Below are 14,866 nucleotides of genomic sequence, written 5' to 3' on the forward strand. Positions count from 1 at the left end.
ATTATTAAAATTAGAAACTATATTATCCAATTTAGATTATGTAAAAAAAAGCATAAGAGAAAACGAAAATCATAAAATTGAAATAGACCACTTATGCAATCAAGTAAAAATATTCAATTAGGAAAAAATCAAAAGGTAAGAAAACCGATAACATCATTTAAAATCTGGACTAAAGAAGAATTATTAAAGCTACCAGAATATAGATTAAAATTCTCAAAAAATGAAACATCTACTTGAAACAACAGAATATTATAAAATTGAATTAATCAAAATAAGATATTATCCTTTAGAGGAATTAAATCAATATAACTTAAAAGATAAAATCAAAAATCAAAAATATATATGGTTTAATGAAGTAGAAAAATTAAGAATTATAGAAAATAGATCAGAAGAAGAAAAAGACCAATTAAAAAACTGGAAAATAAGTATGATCTTCTAAACCACCAATAACAAACTCTTCTCGACAATCTTTGGAATAACAGAAATAATACCCAATTTCTCCAAACCATGAAAACTCTTAGTACTTTCAGGACCAAAATACAAATAAACCATATTATCCCATATAGCCCTACATCACATCAATCTCAAACAAAAGTTTATTCTCCACCAGCTGTTAAACATTTTATTGCCCAAGACCGTACAATCAAAAGAAATAGAAGAACTCCACAAAAGACTCCAAAAGATAACTAAGGATTACAAAGAAATGTCCCAGCACATGATCCAGAATCAAAAACAAAAAGAAGAAACTCTTGAAAGGTTTCCCCAATTATCCAAGATGTACAACAAATTATTCTACAAAAAGTCCTTAAAACAACATATGAAGATTTTGTCCAGACTCAAATGCTTCTCTGAGAAATGGCTAAAGACAACATACATCCTCATGGTATGACACTCTCCGTTGATCTATATCAAGACTCAGCACATCGCCATCAAGACTGTCAATGTAAAAAAAGCTTCTTCATTGTCTAAGCATCCTTTGATCTATCTTTCTGGATTGACCAAGACATAAAAGGAATATCATTCAGTGTTGAAAGATTACTACAATATGGCATGATCAGCAGACTAGTACTCAGAAGGCCAAAACAGATCAAGTTCCTACATAAGTATTGGAAACTCTCATATCTATTATAAAAAATATTGAAGAAGCTAAAGTTGCCTGCAGTTATAAATCTCTCAATCAAATCAATTCCACCAGGCTATGAAGAAGGATATTTGGAAGATGCACGACACCAAATTACTGTGGAATTATTCATGAAGTCCGTTCCTTATCAACTGCACATTCCAACTGAAGTATTCACAGAAGAAATGCAATTATTTACTACTCCAGTTATCGAACAACTTTCCTTATGACGAGCATTCACCTTCATCAACATCAGACAATCTTATTATTATCCCCTTATCAATGGAGGATTTTACCATGAAAGTCTATTCCAGAAAAGAGGTACTTCCTATAGATATTCCATTTGCAAACCTCAAATATAATAATCCTTCAGCAGTGCAACACTTCAAGGACAAAAATGCAACCATCTCACTCCAACACATGGGAGACTATTCTTCAAGCTATCTCCCAATAATTGAAAATCAAGATAAAGATATTCCTTTGGATGTTCCTCGTGGTCATTCACCAAATGACTCATAAGACTCTACATTCCATCCAAATGAAGATATAACTATTGCTCATCTTTTGGTGGAATAGAGCAGTATTGTTTGTTTTTATTATGTAAAGGAGTAGGTCTTTGTTTTTTTAGTATGTAAAATATATTTGCAACTGTAGCAACAATAGTTTTACTATTGAATGACATGCTTGTAATAAGTGGGTTTGGTAAATGTCTTGTTAGGAATAGGTAAGTTTGGTATGTGTCATATCTAATATATGATAGTCGTTTGGTATATGTCATGTCATGAATACCATGACTTAAGGGTTAAGTCTTGGACCATATATAAGGCTCCTTAGTTTGTAAGATGAGAGGAACAACTTCCCACACCATAAGAAAAATCCCCCTCATCCTTTGTATCTCATCCCCCCTCACATAATGCAATAAAGAAGTACTTCTTTGTTTGTGCATGTCTCTCTTATCCATGTTTCTTAAACTACGAATATTCTTTTTGAGCAAACCTTCCGCCCTAAGCATTACTTCACCCCTGAATGACCCGGCATCCGGAGTAAGTTAAGCGACATCCCCTAACGACCTCTCCATCATCCCGGATCTTTGGCTTGGCGAGGGCCTGAAGGTTGATTCCGGATAGAAATAGTTGTAATATATGTAATTTTTTTATCCATTTAAAATATGGTATGTGTAAATAAATTTTTTTTTTAAGCTGTTAAAGAAAAGAACAAATAAAAAAAGAATACTATTTAAAAAAAACACAAATTTGACTGTCATAACCCAATAATTTCCAAAATAAGCATTTTTTAATTATTTTAAAATAAGCATTTTATAATCTTTAATATTAAATTTTTTAAAAAAAATTATGATCCCACTAATTTTTAATATTGGATGCCATTAATTTTTTAATAACAAAATCTTATTTCTTTTGAATCAACGGTATAAGTTTTTTTCAATTAAAATCTAGTTTTACATAACCGTTTTAATTGCATTATTTTTACTTTAACAAATTTTAATAGATAAAAAGTATGAATAATATTCCATTAAAATTATTGAGGATTATTGGAATGAATTATTGATGGCAAATAACTCTTACTTTATTAATTACAAATTTTTATTTTATTTTATAAAAACTAATAAACATTGTTGTAAAAAAATTTATTAATATAGAAAACTTCATCAAACATATATCAGGTACTTATAGTGACGAATTTCTACTAGGCAACCAACCGAAGTGAGCCTCTTGACGAGCGATTGGAAAAAAGATCCAAAGTTTCATCATGCAATTGTTTAGATAAAAGTCATCAATCTCTTCAAACATGGATACCTATCCAGAGTAATGCTGACAAATCCAGAGCAGGCAAACTTTTTAAATGACTATTGGCAGCTGATACATCTTCTACATAAATTCTTCAAAGCTCTTGGACCACAAATTGATGGGTATGTCAATTTAGAATTAAATTCAATTCCTCCTTGCTATGATGAAGGTTATCCTGATGAAGCACCGCATCATATCAAGATTACTCTCCTTCGTCATCATAAACCCGAACAAGAAAGAATAACTCCTATTCGATTAGAAGACATGATTATTCCAAGAAATATCAAGAAATAAATGAAGCTATGGCGAGCATGTGAAATCTTAACTGATTGGAAGAGAACTTGCTCTACAATTGCTGATAATCAAAGATGTCAAATGGTGCTGGAAACTAAAATCATGAAGGTATATGTTGATTAGTACATGTTCCCCATGTATTGTTTTTTTCCGAATATCATTTCACAAATGCCAGCTACAGAACTGCACATGAAGCAAGTTTACTCATGGGCAAGAGAATACCGTTTTGGGATTATTGAAGACTAAGTATTCCAGCAGATATACCAATGTTACCAAGTTCAGCTGACTCTCCAGAAGGTTTAGAAGACATTGTTGAAGAAAACTTAGCCAACATGATGGAAGGCTAGGAAATCTCTACTGATTCAGTCTCCAACATCTTTTGGTGGACTAAAGCAGTGTTGTTTGTTTTTATTATGTAAAGGAGTCGGTGTTTGTTCTTTTAATGTGTAAAATAGGTTTGCAATTGTAGAAACAATAGTTTTACTGTTGAATGGCATGCTTGTAATAAGTGGGTTTGGTAAGTGTCTTGTTAGGAATAGATAAGTTTGGTATGTGTCATGTCTACTACATGATAGTTTGGTATTTGTCAAGTCATGAATAGCATGACTTAAGGGTTAAGTCTTGGAGCCTATAAATCCCCCTCATCCTTTGTATCTCATCCCCCCTCACATAATGCAATAAAGAAGTCCTTCTTTGTTTGTACATCTCTCTCTCTCTCTCTCTCTCTCTCTCTCTCTCTCTTATCCATGCTTCTTAAACTCTGAATATTCTTTTGAGCAAAGCTTCTGCCCTAATCGTTACTTCACCCCGCATGACCCCCGCATCCAGAGTAAGTTGAACGGCATCCCCAATACCTCTCCATCGTACCAGATGCTGGCTTGACGAGGGCCTGGAGGTTCTAGGGATAGTATATAAGAACTTAAACATAAAATATAGTAAAAAAAATTTATGTAAAATTTAAATAGGGTAATGAATAAAAGAAATATTTACTAAATTAGGCATGTTTGGGATTATTTACCAAAATACGCAGTTGGTGGAAAACGGTAAAATTTTCCCCGTTTTCAGCTTTTTTTATTTTTATTTTTTATTTTTTTATTTTAAAATATAGAAAATGAGAGAGTTTCTCTCGTTTTCAATTTTTTAAATTTTTTAATAAATAAAAATGAAAACGGGAGAGTAACTCTTGTTTTACTTTTTTTTTATTTTAAAAAAACTCATGTAGCTGCTGGTAGGTTTTAAAAGTATTCTTTTTATATAATTAATTTTTAAATTAAAAAATAATTGTTGATATATATATATATATTAACCTTTTATTTAAAAAAAAACTACGAATCTTGAAAAATATTAGAAATAAATCGGTCAAAATTACACCGGTAATTAATTAATACAAAATAGGATGGTTAAATTTACAACGATAAGTAGTTAGTACAAAGTAGGACGGTCAAACCTACACCGTTTGTAATTAGTCCAAAGTAGAGAGTTTGTCAAACTGCACTAGTTAATAATTACCACAAAGTAGAGACGATGAAAAAGTGCACTGGTCGGGTTCTTAGCACAAAATAGGTCGGTTAAACCTGCACCATTCAATAATTAGTATAAAGTAGTTTGGTCAAACTTGTATCGGTAATTAATTAGGACAAAGTAGAACGGTAAAACCTGCGCCTGTTAGTGATTAGCACAAAATCGTCGGTCGAACTGTCTGGGTCGATGGTGGTTCAAAAGTAAGTTGGTCGAAACCCTACAGCGATCGATAATTAGCACAAAGTGGGGACGATCGAGACTTGCATCAGTCGATGAGTTAGTACAAAGTTTGTCGGTCCAGAAAATGCCTTTCGGTCGAGTAATTAACACAAAATAAGGCGGTCGAGCACACTGCTGTCGATACTTAGCACAAAAGTAGGTCGGTCAGATCTGCATCGGGTTGGGTAATTAGTACAAAAGTAGGGTTACTCAAAGCCTCCAGCGATCGGTAATTGGTATAAAGTAGATCGGGTTAAAAGGCTGCCGGGTCGATGATTAGCATAAATTACGCGGTCGAACTGCACCATAGTGATTAGCACAAAGTAGGGACGATCGAGCACTGCACCAGTCAGCACGAAGTACGTCGGTCAAACTTGCACCACTCAGTGATTGGGACAAAGTAGAGCAATGACTTGCACCGATGAAGTACTTAGCACAAAATAGGTTAGCCAAACCTCCACCAATCGATAGTGAGGCGGTCGAACCTACGATATTCATAAATGAAATTTTCAAAATTCGAGCTCTTTATATAAACCAACATTTGCAGCCCATTTTCACTCTTGCACACTATTTACTGACTCTTTCACCTATACTTCTTCTTCTTGTCTTCAACAATGGCAGAGACTTCACTTGTATTGGTTTACTCTGATGGTTCGATCATTCTTTGGTGAAGACACAATTATATTTCTCAAAGTCGGAGGATCAATCATATTTTTTATGTCGAAAACGACATCTCTTACGAAAATTTAAAGAGATCCTTTGAAGAAAGCATTGAGATTGCTGACAAACAAGAAGTTTCATGTATCAAATACCGGCTCCCAATTTCTTCAGGATCCGGTAAGATTTGCTATCGGTTATTCAAATTGCGTAATGACTGAGATGTTCGGATGATGTTCAGCGCTCACAAAAAGAAATCCGGATATTGGCATTATTGAATTGTGCGTGGAGTTCGATCTTTTGCAACTTTTCGAGGGTGTTCCTTCCCAATAATAAACCGCCCCAAATAGCGAAGTTCAACGTAATTTGAGGCGGGAGAGGATTTCATCACCATGCCAAGTTAATGAACTTGAATGACTCTCTCTACGAGTGGAAGGCACTAGATGATCCACCACCCTGATAATTATTTTACTAATTCACAACATCTACAAAGGCGGAACAAAGTTCTTTTCATGATACTCATGAAAGCCCGAATTGATCGATATGGCCCGATCCGATGGAGAGCGATGAGGGGCGGCGATGGTGACGACTTTTGGGGAAGACAACTGAAGCAAGTGTTGATGACATTCGATAAGAAGAATGCAATCTTAAAAGATGTTCCGATAATGAGCCATAATTTCATGATGGCGTGATAGAGCCTCCAACACATATCACGGACCCTTGATTTGGAAGCAATGTCCGCGCAAGAATTCTCGAGTACCCTTTATTGTATCTTTGACACATTAAGTGGAGCAGCGACAAATGGAGATCTTCTGTAGGCATGAGGGTTTCGAAGCAAAGATGATGTTGTGGTATGCAATTAAGCATTGCTTACTTGAAATCAGTCGAATACAAATTTATTGAGTCTGATCTGACTCGATACTCCGATAAATGTAAGTCATATGGCGATGGGTACAATTGGAGGGTTCGCGCATCCTCTGACAAGCGGAGCGACTTTGGGAAATTACAGTACACTACGCCTCACTGCGTGTTCATCGAGCAATGATCTCGCGGGGATCGTTCGAGCGACCAACATCGATGTATCGGTTTTTAATAATGAAGATCAAGAATCGATACGGATACACACCGACATATAGGAAAGTATGGACAGCTAAGCAAAAAGCGGATGAAGCAGCTTTTGGCAATTTGGAGGAATCCTACGAATTACCAAGATGTCTATCGAGCGTTACAGCAGTTTGTTCACGGGACGATAGTTGATCTTGAGACTCGGCCCGACGTATGATGGACCTTACGAGTGCGTGATGCTCGAATCTTTCCTAGAGTTTTTCGGAGCTTCCACTTTTGCATGGAGGCTTTCAAATATTACAAACCCGATCGTCTAGATAGATGACACCCATATTTATGGCAAATACTAAAAGGCACTTTGTTGTTGTGTCGCACATGAGCGGTAATAAAAATATCCTACCCGATTGGTTTTGCCATCGTGGAAGGAGAAACGTTGGGTGCATGGACTTTCTTCTTGCGCAACTTACGTTCTAGTGTAACACCACAATAAGGAATATGCTTTATATCTGATTGCCATGAATCTATCAAATCAGCTTTTAGATCACTTGGTACTCATGTGTTCCATTTCTTGCATTAGACATATCTCGGCGATTTCATGCGTCGTTTTAGAAACAAAAGAAATACAACGGATAGTTGTCAATATTGGCAAGTTACAAGATTAAACTTTTTTTTTCATCTAACTCTTACATTGTTGTTAATTATTGAAGTTATCTTAATTTTTTAAGTTCACTGTTGCAGGTTATTCGAAAACCATTCAAGATTTTAACTCATTTGGTATGGTTTCTTTCAGAGGACAACGATCAGAGGCGGCGAAAATGGTTGGATAACATACAGCGGGAGAAGTGGGCTCAAGCGTTTGATAAAGAAGGGAGAAGGTATGGTCAGCATGACAACCCAACCTCGCGAGAATGTGTTAATCGAGTGCTTAAGGGAACAAGAAATCTTCCTATACATGACTATGGTTAAATCAGCGTACTTCCAACTTGCGGAGTTATTTGTGAGGAAAGGTGTACAGGCGCAAGCTCAAATCGCATCAGGCCTTATCTTCTCAGAATCACTAATGAAGGCAATCTAAGAAAATTAACAAGCAGCATCTAGCATTTACGTTCGTCAATTCGACTGTGAAAAGAAGTCATTCATGGTAGATGAGATGTCACCCCCGCAATGTGAGAGACAAGCTAGTACTTTTCGCATCAACCTAAGATCACATTGGTGCGACTGTTGTGCTTTTCAGACGCTACATTTTCCATGTCGATATATCCTTGCAGCATGCTCGCATATTCGTCTACATTGGGATGAGTATGTTGATAATGTGTATATGCTTCAAACAGTTTTTAATATATATCGTAAAGAGTTTGAGGCAGTATCAAATGAGGGATATTGGAATCCTTATAATGGTCCACGTCTACGTTCTAAAATTACGATAAAAAGACCGACAAAAGGAAGACCAAAATCTATAAGGATTCATAACGAGATGGATATTAGGGAAGGTGTTCAGTAAAAACGTTGTGGTTTATGTTGCAATGAAGAACATAGTCGCCGAAATTGTCCCAATATTGCCGGTTCAAGTAGTCGGTCGTAATATACTCTAAATGTGTTTTTCGTTGTAATGTTTTAATGATGTAAGCCTTCCATATAATTATGACATGCAATGACTTATCATTAAAGCTTTTTGTTAAAGCATATGAAGAAAAAACAAATGCAAAGAAAAAGTAAATTTTAAAAAATACACAACATAGAACACTAAGCAAAATAAAACTACAGATAGTTTTGCGCAGACAATAAAGAAAACAACAACTAATACAAGAGTCTACTCTACCGTCTACACTACCACCTCTCAGTAAAAATTGAGGTGGGTGGATATCTCTGTCGAGCAGTCCCCATGGCCTAGGTCTTCGTGCTTGCTTGGCTGGCGGCTCATCAATAGATGATTCATCCGAATTGTGTATTGCTGAGGCTGGAGTGTTTAGGGGGTGATTCCCAGTCTTGTTGCAGAAATGAAGTTGAATGACTAGATTCTCCGCGTTCCATAGGTGAGTGATGAGGTTGATACTCAAATAAATTCCGCACAAAGTCCATCCCGAAATCAACCCGAGTATCTACTGGGCTCAACTGGAGGAAATCCATGGAGATGAGATGATTGAGTAACGTTGATATCATCGATGAGTGAAAATGATTGGTACCCTTCGTGATGTGGGTGTCGAGGAATATGTGCCTCAGTCGTGTTCGGCCGAGAACTATCTCGACGACATCTTCGATGCAGAGAGGACTCGGTACGTGGCACATCTACAAATCTTGTTGGAAAGCGGCTTTGAGGGAGGTCGGAAGAGTGTTCCTTCTCGCATCGAGGATCAATAGGTCCTTATCCGTCGATAAAAAAATAGTATGGTATTAGTAGTATACTAGTCGTAATATTCCACCGACATTCGCGTTATTCTCGGCGAGGAACATGGAGGTGAGAGCAGCGTGACGCTTTTATCTCTCGATATCAATCCATCTTCCGTGCACCAATGCCCAATGCGTGTCGATTACGCCCACGAAGATCATGATCATGGATCGATCGATGCAAAGCGGATTGAGAGGAACACCTTGGGTGAACCCAAATTGTCTTGTCACTCGATTTGTTTGCTGCCACTCAACAACTTCGAAGCAAATCAATGATGTAAATCACGGTCCATAAAAGGTGCATGCGTGAAAATGCCGGTGGCACTTGTGCAATTATCTCGTTTGAATCATAAGGCCGCCATATAAAGCTGTTCAAAATTATTTTACCAAATAATCAATGATTATTAATACCTATAATATGTGTATGAATTATTAGTTTTTTTAACAACATTATCCGTTGCATCTCCAACCGATCTAGTAGCTACAATTATATCTTCACATTGTGCTTGTTGCTACGGCTATCATCATCCATTTCAATGTGCGCCTACCTGAAAAATGAGAATGAATTATAATTTCAATGTATTATAATTAAGTGTAAAATAAATCATCAATTTAATTTGCTCTCACCTACGAGCTAGAGGAAAGGATACGATAGCACGGGTTCGAGGTGATATACTTGAAATCCTGTACCATGCCCATGATTGAAGTAATATCATAGATCCACTGATATTTTTCATATCCTTGTTGAATGCACGGCATAAAGACCTATACAGGGTTGCTAGACATACTGAACCCCAACTGTATCTTCCTGCTTTTGTAAAATCCCTCAAAAGTGGTAACCACTTCAGATGAACCCTGTTATGAGACATATCTGGCATGAGGACACAACCGATAAGCCTTAGGATATAGGCACGTGCATAACATTCTATTTATCGTTGACCTACATCGTATGACAACATGCCATACAAACTGTTCAAAATTGTTTACCAAATAATCAACGATTATTAATACCTAAAATATGTGCATGAATTATCAATTTTTTAAACAACATTACCTGTTGCATCTCTAACTGATCTACTAACTGCCTATATACCTTCATATTGTGCTTTTTGCTACGCCTATCATCATTCACTTCACTGTGCACCCTCCTAAAAATGAGAATGAATTATAATTTAAATGTATTATAATTGAGTGTAAAATAAATCATCAATTTAATTTGCTCTCACCTACGAGCTAAAGGAAAGGATACGATAGCACGGGTTCGAGGTGATATACTTGAAATTATGTATCATGCCCATGATTGAAGTAATATCGAGAGATCCATCGATATTTTTTTCATATCCTTGTTGAATCGCAGGCATAAAGACCTGTACAGGGTTGCTAAACATGCTGAACCCCAACTGTATCTTCCTGCTTTTGTAAAATCCCTCAGAAGTGGTAACCACTTCAGATGAACCCCTGATCGAGACATATCGGCATGAGGACACAACCGAGTAAGCCTTAGGATATAGGCACGCGTGCATAACATTCTATTTATCGTTGACCTGCATCGTATGACAACATGCCAAATGTTTCCTTAAGCCACATTAGAGTTATACTCTCACCTTTCCTTTGATCCGCCGGTGGGACCACTCCGAGCAACTCTGCACAGATAGAACTTCTGAAGCCGGAAGTGTGCCTGATGACTTCGTGACCGTTAATTGGTAAACCCAGTAATAGCGCCACATCTTTCAACGCGATTGTTGTCTCACCGCATGTAAGGTGGAACGTGTGTGTCTCAATCCGCCATCTCTCTACTAATGCGCTCACAAGAGTGGTATCAATTCGGAAATTAAGAATTTGAGCGCATGATAGAACCCGACTTCTCTTAAAAAGGCCTATGATTTGTAGAGGAGACTCGCGATGAGACACATGTCTACACCTAAGAACCCGATCAGGCTGTAGAAAGTTATAAATTAATCAATTTCATATTAAATGGAAAAATAAAATAGGTTGACTTGAAAAAATATAAGACACGAAAAAATCATAAATCCGAACATATGTCATCGAAAAATTAAAAATGATTGAAGACTAAACCATAAAAATTGGTGTTATTTATGTAATACATCATTTATCTAACCTAATAATATAATTATTAATATGATTAATAATTATGAAATAATACAATTATTAATATAAACTAATGACTTAATACAATTTTTAATAAAAAATTAACCTAATAATATACTAGGTTATCTAAATAAACTTACTTTGGCCATGATATAACAATTATTAATACAATAACTAATTATGACATAATACAATCATTCATAAAAACTAATGTCATAATACAATTATTAATAAAAATTAACTTAAAAATATATAGGGTTATCTAAGCAAACATGTTTGGGGAGCTACTAAAACAATTATTAATACGATTAATAATTATGGCATAATACAATTATTAATATAGAATAATGACTTAATACAATTATTAATAAAAAAACCCCAATAATATATTAGGTTATCTAAATAAACATGCTTAAAGGTTAATATAACAATTATTAATACAATAATTAATTATGACATAATAAAATTATTATTAATAAAAAAAATTACCTAAAAATATAGTGGGTTATCTAATTAAACATGATTGGGGCGCTAATAAGATAATTATTAATATGATTAATAATTATGACATAATACAATTATTAATATAAAATAATGACTTTACAATTATTAATAAAAAAATAACCAAATAATATATTAGATTATCTAAATAAACATGCTTCGAGGTTAATATAACAATTTTTAATACAATAATTAATTATGACATAATAAAATTATTCATAAAACCTAATGATATAATACAATTATTAATAAAAAAAAAAATTACCCTAAAAATATATTGGGTTATCTAATTAAATATGATTGAGGCGCTAATAAGATAATTATTAATACGATTAATAATTATGACATAATACAATTATTAATATAAAATAATGACTTTACAATTATTAATAAAAAAATAACCAAATAATATATTAGGTTATCTAAATAAACATGTTTCAAGGTTAATATAACAATTATTAATACAATAATTAATTATGGCATAATACAATTAGTAATAAAAAAATTACCCTAAAAATATAGTGGGTTATCTAATTAAACATGCTTGGGGCGCTAATAAGATAATTATTAATACGATTAGTAATTATGACATAATAAAATTATTATGTGAACCTAATGTCTTAATATAATTATTAATAAATAATTAATTTAAAGGTTATCTAAGAGTGTGTTTGTTTCAATGGATTTCAGTGTCATTGAATTTGTTAATTCCAAAGATTGTTAAATCCCATGTTTGTTTCCCTGGATTTTGCTTTTGTTTTGATTTTCAAATCCCACAAATGAGGGATTTTAATTTTCTGCCAAAACGGGTGTAAACCAAAATCCAGGATCTAAAATCCAGCACATGACTGTCACGTGAAGGATTCACGGGTTCATCAAAGAGGGTGAAACGATCTCATCATGTGACCTTGCTTCTTCTCATCTTCTTCTCATCTTCAGATCAAACAAACTTGTAGATCAAAGAGCTTAAACTTGAATCCAAGGTGCTTGCAAAAATTTTTGTGATGTTTTTTCTTTGGTTTCCATTCTCCTCCTCCGCCCTCTTCTCATGATTAGATTTCATTATTGTGGAGGTTTCTGATGGACATGTTTTGTTCTGATTTAATTATTATGGTGGTGCATTTTAGTTAATTTAATTCCTTAGTTTCATATATTCATTGATAAAATTACGTAGTGTCGGTTATTCACATGGTATTGAGCCTCCAATGGAGGTTTCTGATGGACCTTTTGTTAAACATCCAACCTGTGAAGTCTTCACATTAGTAAACAATTGTATAGGTTTTGTTTATGCTTCATGTGATGTAGCCTTCAGGTTCCATTCTAAGTCATGGCTGTATGACAGTGGTAATATTCACCGTTGAAGTTTGACTATGATGCGCCATGCCAATTGCATTTATAAATGATAGATTCTAAACTGGTAAAATTTGAAAAATACTTATATTAATCAAAGCTTTTGGGTGGTTCATTGCAAATTTTCAAATTTGGAAATTGTCAATGTCTATTAGCTTTTATTAAAGCCTTATATGTTGTTAGATATTTCTTTCTAAACTTTCTCTATTCAAAAATATTGCAAAGTGCTCTTCTAGATTACTGAATTTTAAGATTCTAATTCTTCTTTGCAGTATGGAGTCAAAATATTTGTGATAACATCATTTAGGGATACTTGCTCCATTGAAATTCTACCTACAGTTTAGAAATCTAAAAGAGGTATGTTAGATGATTAATCAAAGTTCACATGATAATTAGTGCTATAAAATATGTTTTTCTCATCCTAGCATTCCAAATCTCATTTCACTGATATCATTGGTTTAAGAAATTGATTTTTTTTTTTCTTGTTCATTGTTGTTTGTCATATGCATGCATTTTAAGAAAACATATTTGTTTGTTCTTCTCTAAAGTATGAATTAATACTTGTGCAGTTATTTTCTTAAGATTTTGGGCTGAAGTGTACTACAACTCAATCTATCCCAAAGGAGGTATGTCTCTATTGCACTTGATGTTGTTACCATAATAATGACGCAAAGTAGCCATTGCAAAGAAATTATCAAAATATTAGCCAACATACCAAAATCAAGATGCATGATTATTTGATCCTCTCTCATTTCATCTCATCTCATGATCTATAGCTAACCCCAGAGCTGCCAATGATCCCTTTGCAGAACCAGTCTAAATCATCAATGTGCATCCCTGTTTTTTTTCTGGGACTTTATTAATATTGTGAAACATTTTGGTATTTCACTGTGTATTTTTGCATGAGACACCTCAAATTAGGGTTGGTTGTCTATTTAACTTCCAAAAGTTAACTATTTATGCCGATATATGAAGATATGCCATAAAGAAACAGTTTTTTTGTACTGTTGCACACAATGCTCTTAGCCTCTTACCAATATATATATATAAGAGATGAGTGAGTCGTGATTGTTTCATGGAGTTCTTTATCCCCTTTACTATTTATATACAGCACTCACTCATGTTTTAAACAAACAAACTTTAGTATTTTAAAACATGCGATCCACCACTCACAAACTGTAGTATTTTAAAAGATTAATTTATATGTGTGCAGCAGTACAAACAAACTTTAGTATTTATCATGGAGTTCTTTATATTTGTTTCATGAGTGAGTGGTGGATCGCCATTCGTGAGATGTAATCACCAAACTTTATTATTTATTTGTACATCAAATATATATATATATATACTTCTAAATTAATTTGGCCATGTAAATGTTATTTCTTATTTATATTTGTTTTATAGGTTAAAAGCTAATTTATTTCTTATTAATCTTGTATTAAATGGATCAATTTGAGGAAGATGATGAAATATACTTCATGCAAATAACAGTTTTAGCTGTGGCTTATGATGTGTTATTGGTGGTATACAATAAAAGACGTAGAATTTCTAGAGAACCATTACATGAAAGGCTACAGATAAGGGAAAAATATTTGTCTCGGTTGATAGATGAGAACGATGCCACTAGTATTAATATGGTTCACATGAACAAATCCACTTTTTTCAACCTATGCTTAATGTTATGTGGAAAAGGGCTTCTAAAAGATACAATACATATGAGCGTGGAGGAACAATTATTAATGTTCTTGCACACCATAGGTCACAATCAACGAAACCGTGTTATTGGACATAATTTTCTAAGGTCAGGTGAGACTATTAGTAGATACTTCAATCATGTGTT

Source organism: Dioscorea cayenensis, chromosome 5 (assembly GCF_009730915.1).
Source record: "Dioscorea cayenensis subsp. rotundata cultivar TDr96_F1 chromosome 5, TDr96_F1_v2_PseudoChromosome.rev07_lg8_w22 25.fasta, whole genome shotgun sequence".
In the NCBI taxonomy this organism is placed as follows: Eukaryota; Viridiplantae; Streptophyta; class Magnoliopsida; order Dioscoreales; family Dioscoreaceae; genus Dioscorea; species Dioscorea cayenensis.